At 34.5% G+C, this 20273-nt stretch overlaps 1 protein-coding gene across 1 annotated transcript in view; it reads right to left on the bottom strand.

The window, feature by feature from the left end:
* Window positions 1-20273, bottom strand: part of HTR2C (5-hydroxytryptamine receptor 2C) — a 298497-nt gene that overhangs the window by 263990 nt on the left and 14234 nt on the right. The window contains exon 2 of the mRNA XM_045995394.1: window positions 10357-10418. The gene's annotated coding sequence lies outside the window, so the exon portion shown is untranslated. The remainder of the gene's footprint in view (window positions 1-10356; window positions 10419-20273) is intronic.

Below are 20273 nucleotides of genomic sequence, written 5' to 3'. Positions count from 1 at the left end.
GAAAATCTGGTTTATGCTTTAAAGACAGGAGGAGGGCCAAAACTCATCACAATGCATATTAAAAGAAGGAAAGTGCCAAGGAGCAAAGAGTGTAAGGAAGGTGTGCTTCATTTAAATGTTAGCACATCAAGCACAAAAATCAATTGTAAATATAATTTAAACAAATAAAGTGGAATAAAGACTAATTCATTTGCATTTTTATAGCCAGGGGAATATGATGTGTTTTGTTAAAATGAATTTGCAGAGATCAGTATATAGACTATTTAAAGGAAGCTTCCTCTGCAAAAATCTAAAGATAGAAAAAATGATAAATAATAATGGAAATAAGTCATTCACTCTCGCATCCAACATTTATTGAACACAAATATCAAACACTTTCATGCTATCAATAAACATGTCTTCAACTATGAAAAGACAACCTTTGAATTGGGGCACAAAAGAATGAATTATACTATTTTAATAGGACTATAACTAATACTCTTTTGGGACATACACAAATACCTAAGAAATATCTGTTTAAGTCCTTAGTGATTTAAACTATAGGAAATAGCAGATGGGGCAGAAAAAACCCTCAGAAACCTGGTAGTATGTGCTGAGTATTTCAGCCCTAAACCCAACCTCCTGATTCTGGACACTTAAACTAAAATCATATATTTGTCAAACATTGTTTTCTGAAGAGAAACTGTCAACTTCATTACCCAGGGGAATGCTGCTAAATAATTTGAAGAATGAGTATCTACCTTCTTATTTGGCCTTATTTAAAAATAAAAAGCATCCTTCAAGAGAAAATGTATGGGTTTTTGACATTTATTAAGTGGCTTTTATGTGCTAGAAACTTTAAGTGAGTTGTTTCATGTAATCCCTTTGACATACTTGTATTATACTGACTCATGTTATGGCTGAGGTGCAAAAGGCTTAGAGACATTAAGTAAGTAGCAATAATATTACTGACAATAATAGCAAGAAAACAGCAGGTAATTTCTGCTTAGCATTTGATATGCACTTTATACTTCATGTCACCATATTTATGCAATAGCAGTTTTTCTTAAGCAAGTCCAAGGTATTCAGGGAACCTTGGATAACTCACTTAAGCCCTCTAGGACTCATATGTGAAGTATGTGTAATAATAACCACTTTTATTCAAATGTGAAAATTAAATGGAATAATGTGTATAATTTTCAGCACATTGTCTGGCATTGAGTAGATGTTCAATAAATGATAGTTTATAATAAAACTAAATATAACACCTCTCCTTATTTGATGGGAAACCTGATCACAGGTCCTTTTAATATTAAGAAAAAATTAAAATTTTGAGGCACCAGGGCGTCTCAGTTGGTTAAGCATCCGACTGTTGATTTCTGCTCAGGTCAAGATCTTGGGGTTGTGAGATTGAGCCCCAGGTCAGTTTCTGCACTTGGCATGGAGCCTGTTTAAGACTCTCTCTCTCTCCCTCTCCCTCTTCTCCCCTCCCTCACTAAAAAAATTTAAAATTTCCTATGTGTACATTTGCTATTTTCCTAACTTCCGTTAATAAATTGCCTTTCCTGTCATGGTTAGTCAGTATTTTAAAGTCACCTAAAATTTTCTGACCAAAATTTTAGCTTTCCCTCTAGTGTGGAAAAGTAAAAGTCTCCCTCTGCTCTGCCTTCCATTTTTTTTACCCCCAGGTCATGACAGAGTCACAGCTACTGGTAGATGTATTCCTTATTTTAGAGAAAGTCTAAGTAAATAGATGGTAGTAAGATTTCTCCATTTAGTAGATTGTTATGAGAAAATTCCTCAAGTCCCTTGTAAGTTCCCAGCAAATCTTAACTGACTTCCAGCATTCCAGTGAAACACGACTCCAAAACAACTGGACAAAGGCTTTTTGGAGGGTTAAGATGAGAAATAGAAAGAGAATTAGAGGAAGAGTTTTCTAGAAAGTATTGGGATTGAGTTAATTGTGTATTTAATATTCCATCTTTCATAATTCTCAACTCTGATGCTTTGTAATATCCCATCATCTCACTCCACTGTCACTTCCAGAGAAATAGCAGACACATGCTCATTTCACCTCCCAGCATGTATGCCTACTCTCTGGCTCATCACCAATGTCAGCCAGATGATGAGGCATCTATAGGGACCATCTTTTTAGTCTTTAATCCTCAGTTCTTAGCTTCCCTTTTTAGTCAGTGGTATGTTTTGTAATAATGGACAAATGGTTTGACTGCCCTGCCCTGCCTGGCTTTGTGATATTCATTTCCTCTTTCCTCAATGAATTTGCAAACCTTGATTATTTATATAAATGATTCCATAAAGCTTTCATATGAGAACAATTTGCTGTCACTTGCAGAAGAGTCCTGACCTTTCAAATGTACTTTTTCCTGCTTTCCTCAATCATTTTTATTCTCTTTCTCCCTCTCAGCAGACCAGTCCTCTCTTAGAATTCCAAATGTGGAACTTAATAGCATCCTCCACTTCTCATTCTGCATGCTCACTTGACAGCACAACTCATTAAAATCTGAAAGCATTTATTTTATTTTTAAGATTTGTTTATTTATTTTGGAGGTGGTGAGGGGCAGATGGAGAGGAAGAGGGAGAGAGTTTTGAGCAGATTCTGAACTGACCATGGAGCCTGACACAGGACTTGATCCCAGGACCCTGGGATGATGAACTGAGCTGAAATCAAGAGTTGGATGTTTAACTGACGGGGCCACCCAGGCACCCCAAAATCTGAAACCATTTAAATATGCATATAAGGGATTCCCATTTCCCTTGAGCCTTCTCAGTCCAGAAGGGCTTATTGTTCTCCTGCCACACTCTTATGTTCTCAGTTTAGAGAACAATAATGCTATTGCTTGCCTATTTCTCTTTCACTACTTCCCACTCTCTCTTCAGAAAAGCCTTGTGTGTTCAAGTCTTAGCTCAACTGAGATCTTCCCGATAGAACCTATCCCACCACACACTTCCAGCCTCTGGCAAATTCATCTACTGGCACTTCATATTTTGGTGGAGTGGTCGGCAAACTATAAACTGTTTTTGTATGGTTCATGAGCTAAGAATGGCATTTACATTTTATATGGCTGTAAAAAAAATTAAAAGATGAATAATATATCATACTATGTGAAAACTATAAAATTTGAATTTCAGTGTTCATAAAATTTTACTAGAACCCAGCCACATCCATTCATTTATAGGTTGCCTATGGCCAACTACATGGTACAACAAAGCTGAGCAGTTGCAAGAGACTATATGGAACATAGTATCAAAAATATTTGCTATTTGGCCCTTTATGGAAAAGTTTGTTGACCCCTGCTCTATTACCTTGCTATCCCAAGTAAAATTCACAAACCAACAACATTGTCATCTAGGAGTTTGTTAGAAACACATACTGTCTAGGGGAACCTGGGTGGCTCAGTGGGTTAAGTCTCTGCCTTCAGCTCAGTTCATGACCTCAGTGTTCTGGGATCAAGCCGGCATCCGGCTCTCTGCTCCGTGGGGAGCCTGCTTCCCCCTCTCTCTCTGCCTGCCTCTCTGCCTGTGATCTCTCTCTCTGTGTCAAATAAATAAATAAAATCTTACATAAAAAAAAGGAAACATATACTGTCTGGCTCCTTTCCAGACCTACTGAATTAGAATCTGCAGCTTAATAGGACCCCCAGATGATTCCATCCACAATTAGGTTTGAGAATCATTCCTCTAGCACTCCTTGTGCTGTCTTAAAATTGTTTGTGAATATTTTAACAGATGAAAAAATGGAAACATGACTAGGATATTAAAATGTACAGGTTATGGCAGATATCTATAATTTAAGACAAATTTGGGTCACTGAAAAATAGCAAAGTGCAATTTAGAGGAATAAAAATAAAATCAATATGAAATTAAAGCAGAAATAAGCAAACTTAGATAGCCAGGAGGAAATATAAACTTAGGATCATATCACTTATGAATGTGTTCATTTAGTAATATCACATTTCAATTATATTCATATATTCAATGATATATTTATGCTATATTCAATATATATTCCATTTTTATTGTGAAATATAAGTCCCATTAGCAATAATTCTTTAAAAATTTTTTTAAAGATTTTATTTATTGACTTGAGAGAAAGTGAGAGAGAGTGCATGAGAGGGGAGAGGGTCAGAGGGAGAAGCAGAATCCCTGCTGAGCAGGGAGTCCGATACAGGACTTGATCCTGGGACTCCAGGATCATGACCTGAGCCAAAGACAGTCGCTCAACAAACTGAGCCACCAGGTGCACACAATAATTCTTAATTCTTTATAGGTTATGCAGAATTCATTTGTCACAAATTTGTATTTGCTTATTTAATAATGCATAGCAGTGATATGATTTGGTTATCTGATGTCTTAAGATGTGGCTATGAAACTTTTGGTGAATGATGCAGGGCAAGAGGCACCCATTCAAAACCGCTGTTGGACCACTCAACAATTCAAAAGGGGTGTTGGGCATTTACGTGTCAATTTCTTATGTAGGCAATGTCACACTTAAAGTCATGGTGATACTTTTACTGCCATCACAGTTAGCTGATAGCTCACATTGGCATCCCAATGTTAAGGTCTAAGTAACTGAGGCCCCTAATTTTTTACACCAGTGAAATAGAAGAAATATCTTTTAGGCTGTGCTTTAAAGGCTTATAGGAATTATCGGGTGATGTGAGTGTTAAGAAAGGTGGGAAATGCAAGGAAGTATTCACAACAGAAATGAGAACATGATGTGTTCAAGGAACTGAAACTAGACAGTTGTAGCTGAAGCATTCATGAGGGAGGTGAGGCGACATGGCAAAATATGGTACAGAAAAGGTAGACAGGGGCCAGATTAGGTTCTCATATAAACTATAATAAAGATTTTGGTATTTATTCTAAGAGCAATAAGAACTGGGACAATTGGATTTGGGAGTGCAAATGGGTAATTGGGACAATTCTTTAGAAGAGTGTTCCAGGGGGCGCCTGGGTGGCTCAGTGGGTTAAAGCCTCTACCTTTGGCTCAGGTCATGATCCCAGGGTCCTGGGATTGAGTCCCGTATAGGGCTCTCTGCTCAGCAGGGAGCCTGCTCCCCCTGCCCCCCCGTCTGCCTTTCTGCCTACTTGTGATCTCTCTCTCTCTCTGTGTCAAATAAATAAATAAAATCTTTAAAAAGAAAGAAAGAAAGAAAGAAATGTGTTCCAGTACTCAGAAAAGAGGTGATAGAAAGCTAAACTGGTTTAAGGATGCTATGGAGTGAAGACATTCAGAAGCTAAAGTTCACAGGAGTTAGTGATGAAATTAGTTATGGGACATAATGGACAGGAACATTTTCAAGAATGACTGACAGTTTCTTGCCTAATCCAACCATCTAAATGACATGGTCATTGCCAGTGATGTTAAGAAGCTTGCCACACACTGAGAGCATATTCTCATATAATCAAAACCCTAGGAACTCAATGAGGATACTCCATGGCACGGCAATTACTGATATAGAGATTTTAACTAATATGTATTTTTAGAAAACATACCACAAATACATGTTCTGATTTTCATATTTTGTTATCTTTTTCTTAGTTTAATATTAGCTTTACTAGTATCTCCAAAGATACAATAAAGATACTTAGTTTTGAGAAAGTTAAATGAACAACAGTAGCTAGGTGAACAAAGAAAGAATATTTCAGAAAGCAATTGTTAGTGAGCTCACCTATACCATGTATTACTTGTCTTGGTCATATGTTTAATTTTGGTGGAGAGAAAAAGAATTTTCAAAAAAGAGTAAAACGTGATAGAAACATAATGCAAATATGCAAATATTCATTTCAAAAAACATGTAATAATTTTGCATCATTAAGATATCTGCATTTTATTGGAAAGATATGTGCCATTTCTAAAACGATGGCCATATGCACTAAAGGTATGACTAATAAATATTTTAGAAGTGTGAAATAAAAAATCAACACTGTTTATGTCATAAACTCCTTGATAATGATAGCCTCTAACACAACATGTATTAATTTACTTGTGGTTACTAAAGGTACTCCCATATTTTATATTTCAGGAGATATGAGTGTTTTTGAAATGTATTAATTTAAAACTGCAAGCTATTTTTGAAAGGCATATGTTCAAAAACAGAAAACACACAAAGAGAAAGTTATTTTACTACTATGATATAGTATGAATGGACATGTAACTCTACTTTGAAACTGTGTGGCTAGTTAACTTTCCAAAATAAAAGGAATTTCACTTATTTTGAAAAGTTTAAATATTTTAGAATGTGGACATTCTAGCCTTGTTGGATTTTCATGTAGGCTAGTCAGAGTGAAAAATATGTATGGTATACAGTTTTCAAACTATTAATTGACTCAATTGGATTATTAAAATCAATAATTATTTCTTTAAGTATTTTGTTAATGCCATGTTTTTAAGTTTAATTGATTATTACAAAGGACTACTTAAATTTTTGGAATATATTTTTAAAAATTTGTTATTTAAATTCAATTTAGTTAACATATAGTGTATAATTAGTTTCAGGGTTAGACTGTTGCACATAACATCAGTTGCACATAACTGTTGCATATAACACCCATATGCTCATTACACCAAGTGCCCTCCTTAATGTCCATGAGCCAGTTACCCCTCCCCCCCACTTCCCCTTCAGCAACCCACAGTTTGTTTCCTAGAGTTAAGAGTCTCCTATGGGGTGGGGGGGGGTCCCTGGGTGGTTCAGTCAATCAAGCATTTGCCTTCAGTTCAGGTCATGATCGCTGGGTCCTGGGATCCAGCCCCACATCAGGCTCCCCACTCATCAGGGAGTCTGCTTCTCCCTCTCCTTCTGCCCCTTCCCCCCACTTGTGCTCACTGGCTCTCTTTCAAATAAGTAAATAATTTAAAGGAAGAGTCTCATGGTTTGCCTCCCTCTCTGCTTTCATATTATTTTATTTTTCCTTCCCTTTCCCTATGTTCATCTATTTTGTTTCTTAAATTCCACATTTGAATGAAATCCTATGGTATTTGTCTTTCTCTGACTAATTTATTTTGCTTAGCATAATACTCTCCAGTTCCATCCATGTCATTGCAAACATCAAGAGATTTTTCTTTTTAATGGCTGCATAATATTCTTAATCACACACACACACACACACGTGCACGCACACACACACCCCCACATCTTAATTTTTAGAATAGTAATACAAGTAAAAATTGTGAAGAATGTGGAATTATCTTGTAAAGGCTTTGGTTTTCCTATGCTTTAAATATGTGTGCACACACACACACACACACACACACGTTCATTTACTGAAATATGCCTATTTTCCCAAGGCACTGTAATTTCATCATTACTAGCTCAATAGTTATTATTGAGCTAATTATTGAATACATCATTAAATACATATTATATGCAAGACACCATGTTGGTTCCTATAAGTGATATAAAAGGCAGGGAACACAGCATTTTAATACTCAATTCTGTACCCCTTTCATGAGTTTTCATTATGTATTATATACTTTAAGCAGATGAAGAGTTGAAGAGCAATAGAATGTATTTAATTATTTTATCAAATCCAAGAAATAAAATATCTGAATAAAACAAAAGCTACTGCAAAGTGAAATAATGGCATTGTTTATCAACGTAGATAATATTTGATTTTTGTTACAGTCTATGTTTTCATTAAAGTAATTGGGTAACCTAAAGAACTTTATAGTAATAGTTATAATCAGAGAACTCACATTAAAAAAAATTCTGTTAAGCAAACTTTCATTTATTTATAGCAACACAAATTCACATAATTAAAAGTTTAAAAGATAAAGTCCTTAATTGTTAATAAAAGTGTCAAAGAAGTGACAAGTATAATCCTGTCATGACATTGTAGGACCAACATACATATATTATTTCTTCATTTACATGAGCCCTTTCTGTGAAGAAACTTTAAATGGTGATATAGTTTTACAGAAAAAAGATAATATTTACATTTTATACTTACTAATATTACTAACCTTATCCAGCTCAGGAGGAGCACAGTTGTCCAACTGATCATTTTTCACAGGAGACATTGAATACTTTACCTGAATTATTACCTTAATGGTGATATAGTACATATATATGTGATATGTATTACATATCACAGTAGCATAGGTAGCATTAAGTAGGGCTTTAGGAAGGTGTTACTAAGTTTGAATGATAGCTAGAGATAAATCAGGTCAACAGACTTTTATTTTTAAACATCAATTGAATCTTATTTAGCTTAAAATAGTCACAGAAATCACCAGGGACCCACATTTCAAAAACTCAAAGAATATGAGATTGTGGTTGTATATACATTAAAACTCTTAGTACTCTTTTATGTACAATGAGAATAAACATATTTAGTAATATAATCAAAACCATTTATGATAAATAACCAGATTCTAACTTTATATTAAGTATAATTATGTCTGTTGCACAACCATTTTTATGTCACCAACGTGCCCTGATGAGGTCAGCCTTTTGGAGAAGTGAAGCAGCCAGCAAGCATACAGACCTGCATGATTAGATGTGGGGTATGTTTTCCCTTTTGACCATTCAAGGAATTCAATTGTCGGAGTCACATTGTCAATGTCAAAATGGCCCTCTCTCTGGGCAGGGTAGGACTTGTTAGATACTGCTACCCTTGGATGAATTTTTATATCAAATCTTTTCAATTAACAGCTGGATAAGAATAAGATGTCAACAGGCTTGTGTACCAAGGGTGTAGGGGCCTTGGGGAAGAAAAGGGAGCACTCATTGTGGAGACAATACGGGAAGGATAGAACAACGCTGAAAGGGAGACACTAAAGATGCAATTGGCTTATGTCACATTCTTCTAAGGCTGACCTTGGTCTTTACTACTTTGTAGGGCCATTACTACCTTGTGGCCTTTGTGTGAGTGAGGGTCATATGAAGCTTGAGAATGTAAACTTACCTGCATGTCTACGTTAACCTATTTCACCAACGCAGTGAAAACACTTGTGGGATAACTTGGATCTTCACAAAAGTATAATGAGTGACTTCCTGTGCACTCTTAGAATGGCTGCTGGGGCTCTTGAAGATTTTATACTTTACACTTTTTGAATTTCATATTTCCTTTTTGGAAATCTGTCTATAGCATCAATAATTTTTTAATATATATTAAACAAAGGAAGCATAACCTTTGTCACCATCTTAAATGGTGAGTCATCAAATTACAAAACAGGACACTCTGATGTTGACCATTCTGACTATGGTACATTTTAATTCAGCCATTTTGATGCCACTGTCTTGGCATACAATCCCTGTTTTCTTCTTTTATTTTTTGATCAGTAATAATATGTTCAGCAGACATTCCCAACCCTATTCCATCCTTAACCTCTCTCCAATTTGGATAGACTTTGACTTTATTTTGTATTATTTAATTTTTATGTAATGAGTATATATTAATTTTATTCTAAAAAAGTCTGTTAAAATATGATTGTATAAGTAAGTTAACCATTATGATCATTATCAATTCTTCCTCCAACACCATCATTCTGAGAACAGTTTGTGGAGTTGAATGCATGTTTATGACTTCAGGAACAATCAGAAATTTATTCAAGAATTTCCTGTGCATTCTGGAGCTTCAAATAAGGGATCTAATTTTGACCTACTCTGCTTAACTTGTAATAAAATGCTTAGGAAACCTATAGTATGCAGAGTGGTCCATTCTCTAGGTCAGTGCTTTTTGACATTTACAACTTGATACCCCCTTTTGAGAAACAAAGATCTCAGTCTCCCCCCCCCCCCCACTCCTGGTCCATCCATCAAGAATATTTTTATGGACTTCACTTTCAAAAATTTGTGATGAGAAAATAATAGCTGGATTTTCTATAGCTTAATCTCAGATATGAGTTTGTTTCTGAAAGAGAAAATTTCAAATTCATTCATATTTTATCTTCATTAGTCTAACTGTTCTTATGTATGCCATCTTATTTGATATTTATTTAGTATAAAGTCAGGGTGATGATTAAACACTTTGGCAAATGCGTCTGCTTAACACATTATTTGGTAATAAAATAGGCTGAGATTTTTTTTAGGTTGCATTAACATTTTTTTATTATGTTATGTTAGTCAGCATACAGTCTATCATTAGTTCTCAATTTAGTGTTTCATGATTCATTGTGTATAACACCCAAGGCTCCATGCAATATGTGCCCTCCTTAATACCCATCACTGGGCCAACCCATTTTGTGTACCAATTAAGTAATTTTCTTTTTCAGATATCGTAAGTCATTAATGGAAATTTTTTACTAGTTCAGAAATAGGTTTACATTACCAAAATAATTAGACTCCCCTAACTATAATGGTTGACTATTACTGCAAAATGAGAGTCACGGAGCATGTTTATGGGTATACTTACAATTATTTTTGAAGGATGGTGACGGTTGGCCTATAGATGCTCATGGATATTGGATGATATCTCTGAAAACAAACATTTAGAAAAATGCAATGAGAACTCTATAAGTAAAGTACTAATTAGAATAACTGCATTACTCATGTATAAAGCATAACTGAAAAATAATGAGGCTGATATCTATAAGCACCAGAAGACAATTTCATTTATATAAAATTATTGTAAAAAAAAACCCAGAACATTAGTACAACAGCTTAAAGAGAAAATTAAACATCAGTTTAATATTATAAATGAACCAGCAAAATCATAATTTAAATATTAAGTTAAAACATTATTTCACATAAAAGCATTACAGACCAGAGTTAGTGAAATGGTGTTTTACCCATAGGTATGAAAATGATACTAGAAGCTGGAAGGGCAAGTTTGAAAAATCACGATTTCAGTATCAATTATTTTAAAAGTATCAATAGTATTTATTTTGAGATTTGAAAACAAGATTCATACAAATATTAGCCAGCTACATTTTTGTAAGACAAAGAAATTTGCTATAACAATGTTAATATTTAACATGTTTTTCAAACATAAGAAGTTCCCTAAAACCCATAAAACCTGACCAAAAGGTTTTAAATACACAGATTATCTTAAAATATGAATCTCTGGGAACCCACTCAGAACCCCAGAGTTGGTATAAAGTTTATTTTAAGTTGAAGACATTTTGAGATTCAATAGATGCAGAAAAAATCCTCCTCTGAGCTTCCCTTATTTGCCTAAAAGCTACAATTTCTTGGGAGTGAGGCTACCAGAAATGCCATCTCCATGGAACTGTATGGCTCTGTGTAAGATGGAAAGATCACTTGTACCCGTACCTGTATAGACAAACACTATCACGAACTTATCTCTTGTCTGTTCTCTTAAAAATCCATTTGTTTTTCCTAAAGAAACCTATTTGTTTTTCCCAGAGAATTTGTTCCTCACTCCTTACCTATCCCTACTAAGTTAGGTATATGTCTTTAACTTTACCATTAAACAAGTCAGCTGCTTTTTTTGTTGGCCTCATATGTATATGAAATAAAACTTTTTCTCCTGTTAATCTCTTGTTTGTCAGTTTAATCTGCAGTTCTCAGCAACAGAATCCAACAGGGTAGAGGAAAAACTTTTCCTCCCCTACAAAACTAATTCTTTCATTGGTTCAAGTAAATAAAATCAAGTAATGTAAAGACCATTAGAGTTATAAGAAATACATAAGAAATGTTAATTATATTATTTGAAGACATTAAAATATTTTAGCTCATAAATTTATCAATATAAGTTAACATATCTGAAGCATAGTATAAAATACTTATGCAATAAATATTAAAGCCACAAGTTAAATAATTTAATGTCACTATCCTTTTAATCATTCAAAAGACAACAGATTATAACAGCAAATTGTTGTATTTTTCATTCCTTAAAGAAAGAGCAAATAAAAATTAAATAAATAAAAGTAAAGAAAGTTCTGTCTCAAATTAGTAAAAAACAGCATGGGTAAAAGCTGTTACATTCATCTAAATGTCAGAAAATACATTTAATATTATAAATTTGCACTGGCATTTTCTTGTCTCTCTTACAGCTCTAAATAATACAAAGATTTATGAAATAATTATGTGAGAACACATGATCACATTAAATTTCTATTTTCATCAAATGTTAGGGGATCTATAGTAAACAAAATAATTTCTTCATGAAAACGTATATAAAAGTGGTTCTATCTAGTATATTTCAAGAAACAGAGTTACAAAATTAATAACAATCTTGGAGCAATGATGAGATTCCATGCTTGCTGAAGAAGCTGGTGGCCAAGTTATTAGTCTGAACAATAAAAATTAAACATAGAAATGCAGGAAAGCATGAAATCATTTCAGTACATAGTAATGAGCTGTTCTACCTGCTCGATACTTAATATTGTAGCTCCCACTTAATTGTAGAAGTACCCTTGCAGGGAATAAAACATTTGTGGTCACAGAACTGCTGCCAATGGAATTACAGCCCCCTAGTGGTTAACTATGACGATTGCAGTCAAAACACTGAGCTCCGATGGTCATTTTGCCATTTATTCATGAAGGATTCATTGCAGATTTCCACAACCCCCTATGGGGAGGATTAAGAGATAATGAAGCACTTCTGCTCCTTTATAAAAAAAGTCAATCTTATAGTTTAGAAAATTACTTCTAAACCTATCAATTGAAAATATTTTCTGGTGTTCCCAACATTTTCACATACATTTCTAAAATTTTAGTTAATTTTGAAGAAGTCTGGAACTCCCTAGGCAAAATTAAAACTTTTCTCAATTTCTCTCTCTTTAGCCTCACTTGCTTTGCCTCTGCCTCACAGCCACAACATTCTTTATAATAATTTTTTGCATCTACCATACATGCTCAGTCTTTTTCTTTCAGTTATTTATACATAAATCTGAGATATATTTTATCAACGTTGTGTCATTTCCCATTTCTATCCATCTTACTGAACTGTTATCTTTAAAATTTCCACATGACTTTGGTAGATTTTTCTGCTTTGTAGGCTAGTGACTCTAGATAGAAAAGAAAGATGGCCACAGCCTAGCTTTAAGTACTAATGCAAACACTATGTAATTCCCTCCTACAAAAATAGTGCATCCGCTGTCTTTCAATTGCACATGTGCAGTCCTATTACTTCTGGTGCCACTTATAACTGATTGATAAAGTGACATTAAGGGTGATTTTGTGGTTGTTCAAGACAGATTTTATCTTACTTTTCCTACAAAAATTATTGTTATTTTACTTTCAGCCTACCCTAAGAAAGAATATTATAAAACAGTAGCTTCGGTTCCAAATTGTGCTTTAAAAGTCAGAAGAATCCTGTAAAGATTTAATGGATAAGTTTGCTGCTTTATTTCTCCCCAGTTGAAATTACAGGGGAAAAGCAGGCATGTAAAGTAGAATGTCTATCAAAGAAATGCCTACCTTACTGTGGCTAAGAGTCGTCATTAAAATGCCAGTACTTAATCCTGAGCAGAAGGAATAATTACAACAGAGCTTAATGTACTTCTTTGGAATGGCATGGATATTTCATATTTAAAAGGAAGGAGGTCATCTTTCACTCAGGATTACAATATGATAGCATTCAAATGCAATGGTCACCCTTTGCTTACTACATTGACTTTTAAAAAATCTACTGTAATGAAGTATGACTTACATATAATAAAATGTACATGTTTAAATAGAGAGTTTGACCAGTTTTTAAAAAAATTTTAATTAAATTTTTAAAAATTAACATATAGTGTATTATTTGCCCCAGGGGTGCAGGTCTGTGAATCATCAGGCTTACACACTTCATAGCACTCACCATAGGAGTTGGACCAGTTTTAATGAAGATAATACACACCTGGGCAGTCCCATGCCAATGAAGATATAGAATGTTTCTGTCCTCCTGTTCCTTAGTAGTCACCCCCCACCAACTCAAAGCAACAATTTTCTTATGTCTATCATTTTAGATTATTTTTGCCAGCTCTAGAAGTTCATATAAATGAAACCATAAGGTATGCTCTCCTCTTTTTGTATTTCTTCTACTCTTTGTTCAAAACATTTTTTTCTCTTTCTCTGAGTCTTAACAGAGTATTTAAAACACACATATTCCTGGGGCGCCTGGGTGGCTCAGTGGGTTAAGCCGCTGCCTTCAGCTCAGGTCATGATCTCGGGGTCCTGGGATCGAGTCCCACATCGGGCTCTCTGCTCAGCAGGGAGCCTGCTTCCCTCTCTCTCTCTCTCTGCCTGCCTCTCTATCTACTTGTGATCTCTCTCTGTCAAATAAATAAAAAATAAAATATTTAAAAAAAAAAAAAAAACACACACACATATTCCTGGGGCGCCTGGGTGGCTCAGTGGGTTAAAGCCTCTGCCTTCGGCTCAGGTCATGATCCCAGGGTCCTGGGATCGAGCCCCACATTGGGCTCTCTGCTCCGTGGGGAGCCTGCTTCTTCTTCTCTCTCTGCTGCCTAGTTGTGATTTCTGTCAGATAAATAAAATATTAAAAAAAAAATAAAACACGCATATTCCCTTGCCTTATCCTGTTGATTTATTCACTTAAATTTTCTTAACTTTCTCTTCAAATTCATTGAATTCTCTAATACTACAGTATTTGTCTAATGTGATACTGCCTTTTAAACTTACTGTGCTGTGTTAAAGAAAGCAATGGAGGGGGCTGTTTGTGACACTTGCAACAGTGAGTTACAAGTCCAAGAACATGGCAAACCAAAGGAGTAATTGCAAAAGACAAAATCACTGGAAAAGCTTTCAAACACAAAATAGTGCATTGACTATAACATCCTCATATCTAGTACAGTGCAAATAACGAAAACAATTATTTTGAACTGTGTATAAAGTATATATGTTTCAGAAGAAGATTAAAACATGTTTTGGGGGATGTACTAGGGCCTATTGATGTATGTTACTAGATATTATGAGATCGATAGCTTTAAATGGGAAGCATATTAAAAAAAATCGTATTTTGGGTAGAAAGCCCCAGATTTTATCTTCAGGTTTCACGTACTTACAATTTTTTCTTGATGATTATTATGTGAAATTAATGTATTTCCCAACATATTTTTAAGAGTACAGTCAACCTCTCAAATTATTTTAAGATCTGATTTTTCATTTGAGGTCATGGATTCAACCCAAATCTTTTTTATCATTTTTATTGAGACAGAATTCACATGCTATACAAGTCACCCATTTTAAAGAATACAATTCAATGGTTTCTAGTATACTCACAGAGTCATATAACCACTGCCACAATTTAGAATTTTTTCATCATCCTCAAAAGAAACCCTGTCTACATGTCACTCCTGACTACCTTACCTTCCACCCCCAACCCAGATCTGCCTCAACTCCAGCCAACAAGAAATCTTTTCTGTCTTTATAGATTTGCTTATTCTAGAACCTGCACACTTTTGAGGGATACATTTACTGGGAATATTAAAGAAGTTGTTTCATACTAATAAGAGTTGGCAAATAAAACAAAAGAAACTTTGTGGTTAGACTCAGGTAATACAGTCTTGGTTAATTTGGGTAAATCCTTATTTTTTTTACACTTCTGCATGTAATAAAATTTTGTAACTGAGTTTCTATCATCTCTATTTTTGTTACTCAATTTTTATTTTAGTACCACAAAAATCAATAAAAAGGAAAGCATCCTCAATGTACTCCTGTTCAAAATCAATTGATTTCAGAAAACTTTAGTTTCAAACTCTGGAAAGTTCCTTTGACAGTCCATTTCTTTCATTTTTCCCATTCTATCCAATCAACACTTGCCAAACTTGATGATCCTTTCCAGAAAGGAAGCATTTACGTCAGAAAACTTTTAGGTGTGTGTTATTTGCAGTTGAATGCCATAAGAAGCAGTTGATTCAAGCTTGCCATCTGTTTTTGTTTTTTGTTTTTTTTCCCCTTAAATATCTAATATGGAACACACTTGCTTAAAATTACATCTATTCAGATGATTTTTATGAAGCAAAATTGTCTTTCATTCTTTTCTTTTTTAAAATAATTTTTTATTATGTTGTTAGTCACCATACAGTGCATCTTTAGTTTTTGATGTAGTGTTCCATGATTCATTGTTTGCATGTAACACCCAGTGCTCCATGCAATACATGCCCTCCTTAATACCCATCTCCAGGCTCACCCATCCCTCCACCTCCCTTCCCATTAAAATCCTCAGTTTGTTTCCCAGAGTCCATAGTCTTTCATGGTTCTTCTCCCCCATCTGATTGTCCCCTTCATTTTCCCCTTCCTTCTCCTAATGTTCTCCATGCTATTCCTTGTGTTCCACAAATAAGCGAAACCATATGATAATTGACTTTCTCTGCTTGACTTATTTGACTCAGCATAATCTCCTCCAGTCCCGTCCATGCTGATACAAAAGTTAGGTATTCACCCTTTCTGATGGCTGAATAATATTCCATTGTGTTTATGGACCACATCTTCTTCATCCATTCATCTGTTGAAGGACATCTCGGCTCTTTCCACAGTTTGGTGATTGTGGACTTTGCTGCTATGAACATTGGGGTACAGATGACCCTTCTTTTCACTACATCTGTATCTTCGGGGTAAATACCCAGTAGTGCAATTGAATAAGATAGAATCAAAGGTCAATTTTTACCCGGCCTCTGTCTCACATCAGCAAATATTCAGTGTTTATGTATAATCAGAATGATGCAAACTTTTCTATTTGAGATGACTCTTTTTAAATCATTGATATTAACATCAAACCACACATTCCAGTAGCTCTCTGGTGGGGAAAGTGTCAAGTCTCTAAGCATCCAATAAATGACCAAGTAGAAGAAACTTTATACTTTCTTTATTATGGAGCAAAAATTGTGTTAAAACTTCATTTTAGCTCCTCCATTCACAGTTGATATTTATTCCATGTTATTTGGTGGGGGAATCTGTACGTTGTTATGCAAACTCATAACTTCCTCTCAGGCTTTTTTGTTTGTTTGTTGACTCTTAATCTTATACTGCCATATATACAACTGGTGATTTTCATTAAAAATTTTTAAAGGAAACAAAATTAGAATTCAGTTAAAAACTAGTGAGATTCTAAATATTCTATAGGCTTTGCTCTGAGTAGCATTTGGAAGTTGGTTCTTAAAATATTCTTAGATTGCAGGTGGATTTTTTTGAAATGTTTTATTTTTACTAAAAAACCCAGTTAGTCACAATATTTATGCAACTAGAAATGGCAAGCATCACTGTAAAAATCACAGGAAAAACTCCATGCAAAACATATTATCAAAATACCAAAAGAAAACATTTTAAAGTTATAGACATGCATAAAATGGGAGCTTTAAACTTTGACATTAGTAGGTTTTGCATTTAAAATGCAGATGCCAGGGACGCCTGGGTGGCTCAGTTGGTTAAGCAGCTGCCTTCTGCTCAGGTCATGATCCCAGTGTCCTGGGATCGAGTCCCACATTGGGCTCCTTGCTTGGCAGGGAGCCTGCTTCTCTCTCTGTCTCTGCCTGCCACTCTGTCTGCCTGTGCTCGCTCTCGCACCTCTCTCTCTAACAAATAAATAAATAAAATCTTTCATATGCAGATGCCAGGTTTAAATTTGAGCTTGTTGAATTATGATAATATATAACTATTGTGTATGAAATTAGATGAAAAGCGAACCATTTATTACAAGAGTGGAATGGAATTTTATGGAATCTGTACTCAAACATTTCCTGTGTTACTATGACTGCCTTTTTCTCCTAGTAAATGTGATTTGGGGGAACTTAAGGTTAATCTGTCTGGTCTTTTTCTTATTGTTTATTGAGAGTTTATCACGAGCTAGATTCTATGTATATATTATACATTATATCCTTAGAACAATCTTGCAAGTCACAAATTATCCTCATAAATGGGAATGCTCAGACCCTAAAGCCTATTTAAACTGCTCTTCAAACTATTCCCCAAACTTATCTTAGAACACTTACTTACTGTCTGGTAAAGAGCATATAGATAACAGTATTAACTAATATTGACTAAACATGATAAATAATACTCCTCAACTAATCTAAATTCCATCTTCAAAAGCTTTACTTTTACATACTCCAAAAGCTCTTAATCACAAAGACCTCTAATTCAATAATCTGTGCTAGTTTTTTTTAATATTATGATCCATTTCTAGCATTTTCCTATTTCTTTGCCAATTACTATTATTAGATATCATTTTGCACACTTTTTCCATCTTTATTCTTATTAGTAAATATTGATTCCCTCACCTTTAAAAATAAACTGAAATCTTTGAAGATACACACATACGTGATTTGTAGAAGTTGTTATGTGACTGGTGCCTCCTTGTTTTCCATTTATTTCATTCTTTGAAAATATTGCCAGTGACTAAGTAAATGTTACACAGAGAGTATATTTTGGACATGTGCACTTAGCAAATTTTTTAGACTTAAGGATGTTAATCAAGGTGCCATGGAAAACGTATACACAACCTCTTGAGTGAGACAGACTTGGGTTTTATTCCTGGCTCCTTGCATTAGTTACATGTCTGGGCACATGGCTTAAATTCCCTGTGTCTCCGTTTCCTATTTATTATGGCTGTTGTGAAAATTACATGAGAGAATATATGTACTTTGTCAAAAGTGCAGACTAGGATCAGGGGATGGGGTCTCAGTATTTGTTAATTCTTTTCCCTTCGTCTCCCCTTTTTACAAGGGGTACACCCGACTTCTTTACTGAACCACATCCTGCCTCAGAGAATCTGCTCTGCATTTCCTAGATGAAATGGTAAATATAAGTAACAATTTCAGTAACTCTGTAGTTTAAAAGTTCTAACAAGAAGTTGAATCAATAGAAAATTGAAATCACTCAACAAAACCTACATTGCAGGTTTTCTTGGGCTATGCATTTTCCTTCTGGTTACAGTTTCTGCCAGGGCACAATCCACATGAAAGTTAATGTTTTAAAATTTGCTTATGAGATATGTGAATGTTTCAGCTTGGTTTCAAATCAATCCAGTATACGCAAGGCACACATGCAAGTGAATAATGGAAGAAGGATCACAAAAGTAAATAGACTTCATTCTATAAAATACTTTACATTTTTTTTTACCTTTTAGATCATACCATTTAACTCATTTGATTGTTTGTGTTATGATCACATCTTTCCCATACTCTGTAATTCACAGATTCATTGTCCTTAAAACCACATGAAGGTCACCGGTTTGTTTCCTTATAAAAATGACATAATGGATTAAAGCTGGAATTCTGTAGCCGATGACTCATGCCTGCATTTGTACATTTCAAGAGATGTAATTTATAGAAAGGAATCATCCAGCCTTGAGCTGTTTCAGACTTCAGTTGCTCTAGCAAATTAAAAACATAAAGACTAACATAAATAAATGCACACAGCCTGTCAACGGGTCAGTCATCTAATTTGAACCACAAAAAATACTCTTGTCTTTTACACGATTCTTTTACACACATATATATGTATATATAATGTATATCATATCGTATACACACAGGGTCTCTTACCTGTATCAGTAAGATAAGAATGAAAGACATAATCTTGAAAGTATTCACATGTACTAATTTTCTGATTATCGAAGCCAATAATGTAAGTTCAGTTTCTATTTACTCAGGATTTATGAAGCATGACATGATTCTCAAGGACAGTATGATATAGTCAAAATTTTAAGGGCTTTCATTTACTATGCCACATAGCCTTCAAGAGGCAGTAGCCCATGGTGGAGAAGAACCTGATTTCAGATTTAAGAGGTTTGGGTTCTCTTTGTAAGCTTTTGCCAATAATTAGTTGTGGGACCTGGAAAAATCAGGGACCCTCTCTAAGCCATAACTTATTTATCACTGGAACACAAGCAATAGTAAGTGCATTACAAATGTTATCAGTATACTTTAGTTCTATTGATTTGTTAAACATTAATGTTTTCATAATGTCATCCATGTATTTTGGAATTGTGAAGTACTTTGTTAATGTTCCTAAAAATAGCAAGCTCTATAAATTATCTAATAATTATGAATGACTCTTTTGGTATTGAGAATTAATGGTCACTTGATATTCAGACAATTGATTTTATCTGAGAGTTTAATCTACAGCTCATCATTTACTTACTTAATATAAGCCAAGGTATAATTCAGATATCTAAGGGCTTGCTAATCAGAAAAAACTCATATGAAAAAAGCAAACAATTCATATGACTCCTACTTGTAAGAAGCTTACTATTTCCACTTGCATTATTCAACAAACTTAATCCATTACTATACAAACAGAAGGTGCTGAACTCATGCTTGCTAATTTATTTTTTAAGTAAGTTAAGAGCAACAAGGTGGAGCACGAAAGACTCCAGACTCACGGAGGTGTTTTTGTTTCTGTTTTTTACAAAAGTATTAT

Source organism: Meles meles, chromosome X, assembly GCF_922984935.1.
Source record: "Meles meles chromosome X, mMelMel3.1 paternal haplotype, whole genome shotgun sequence".
NCBI classification, from domain to species: domain Eukaryota; kingdom Metazoa; phylum Chordata; class Mammalia; order Carnivora; family Mustelidae; genus Meles; species Meles meles.
This window is presented reverse-complemented; position numbering and strand designations above follow the sequence as displayed.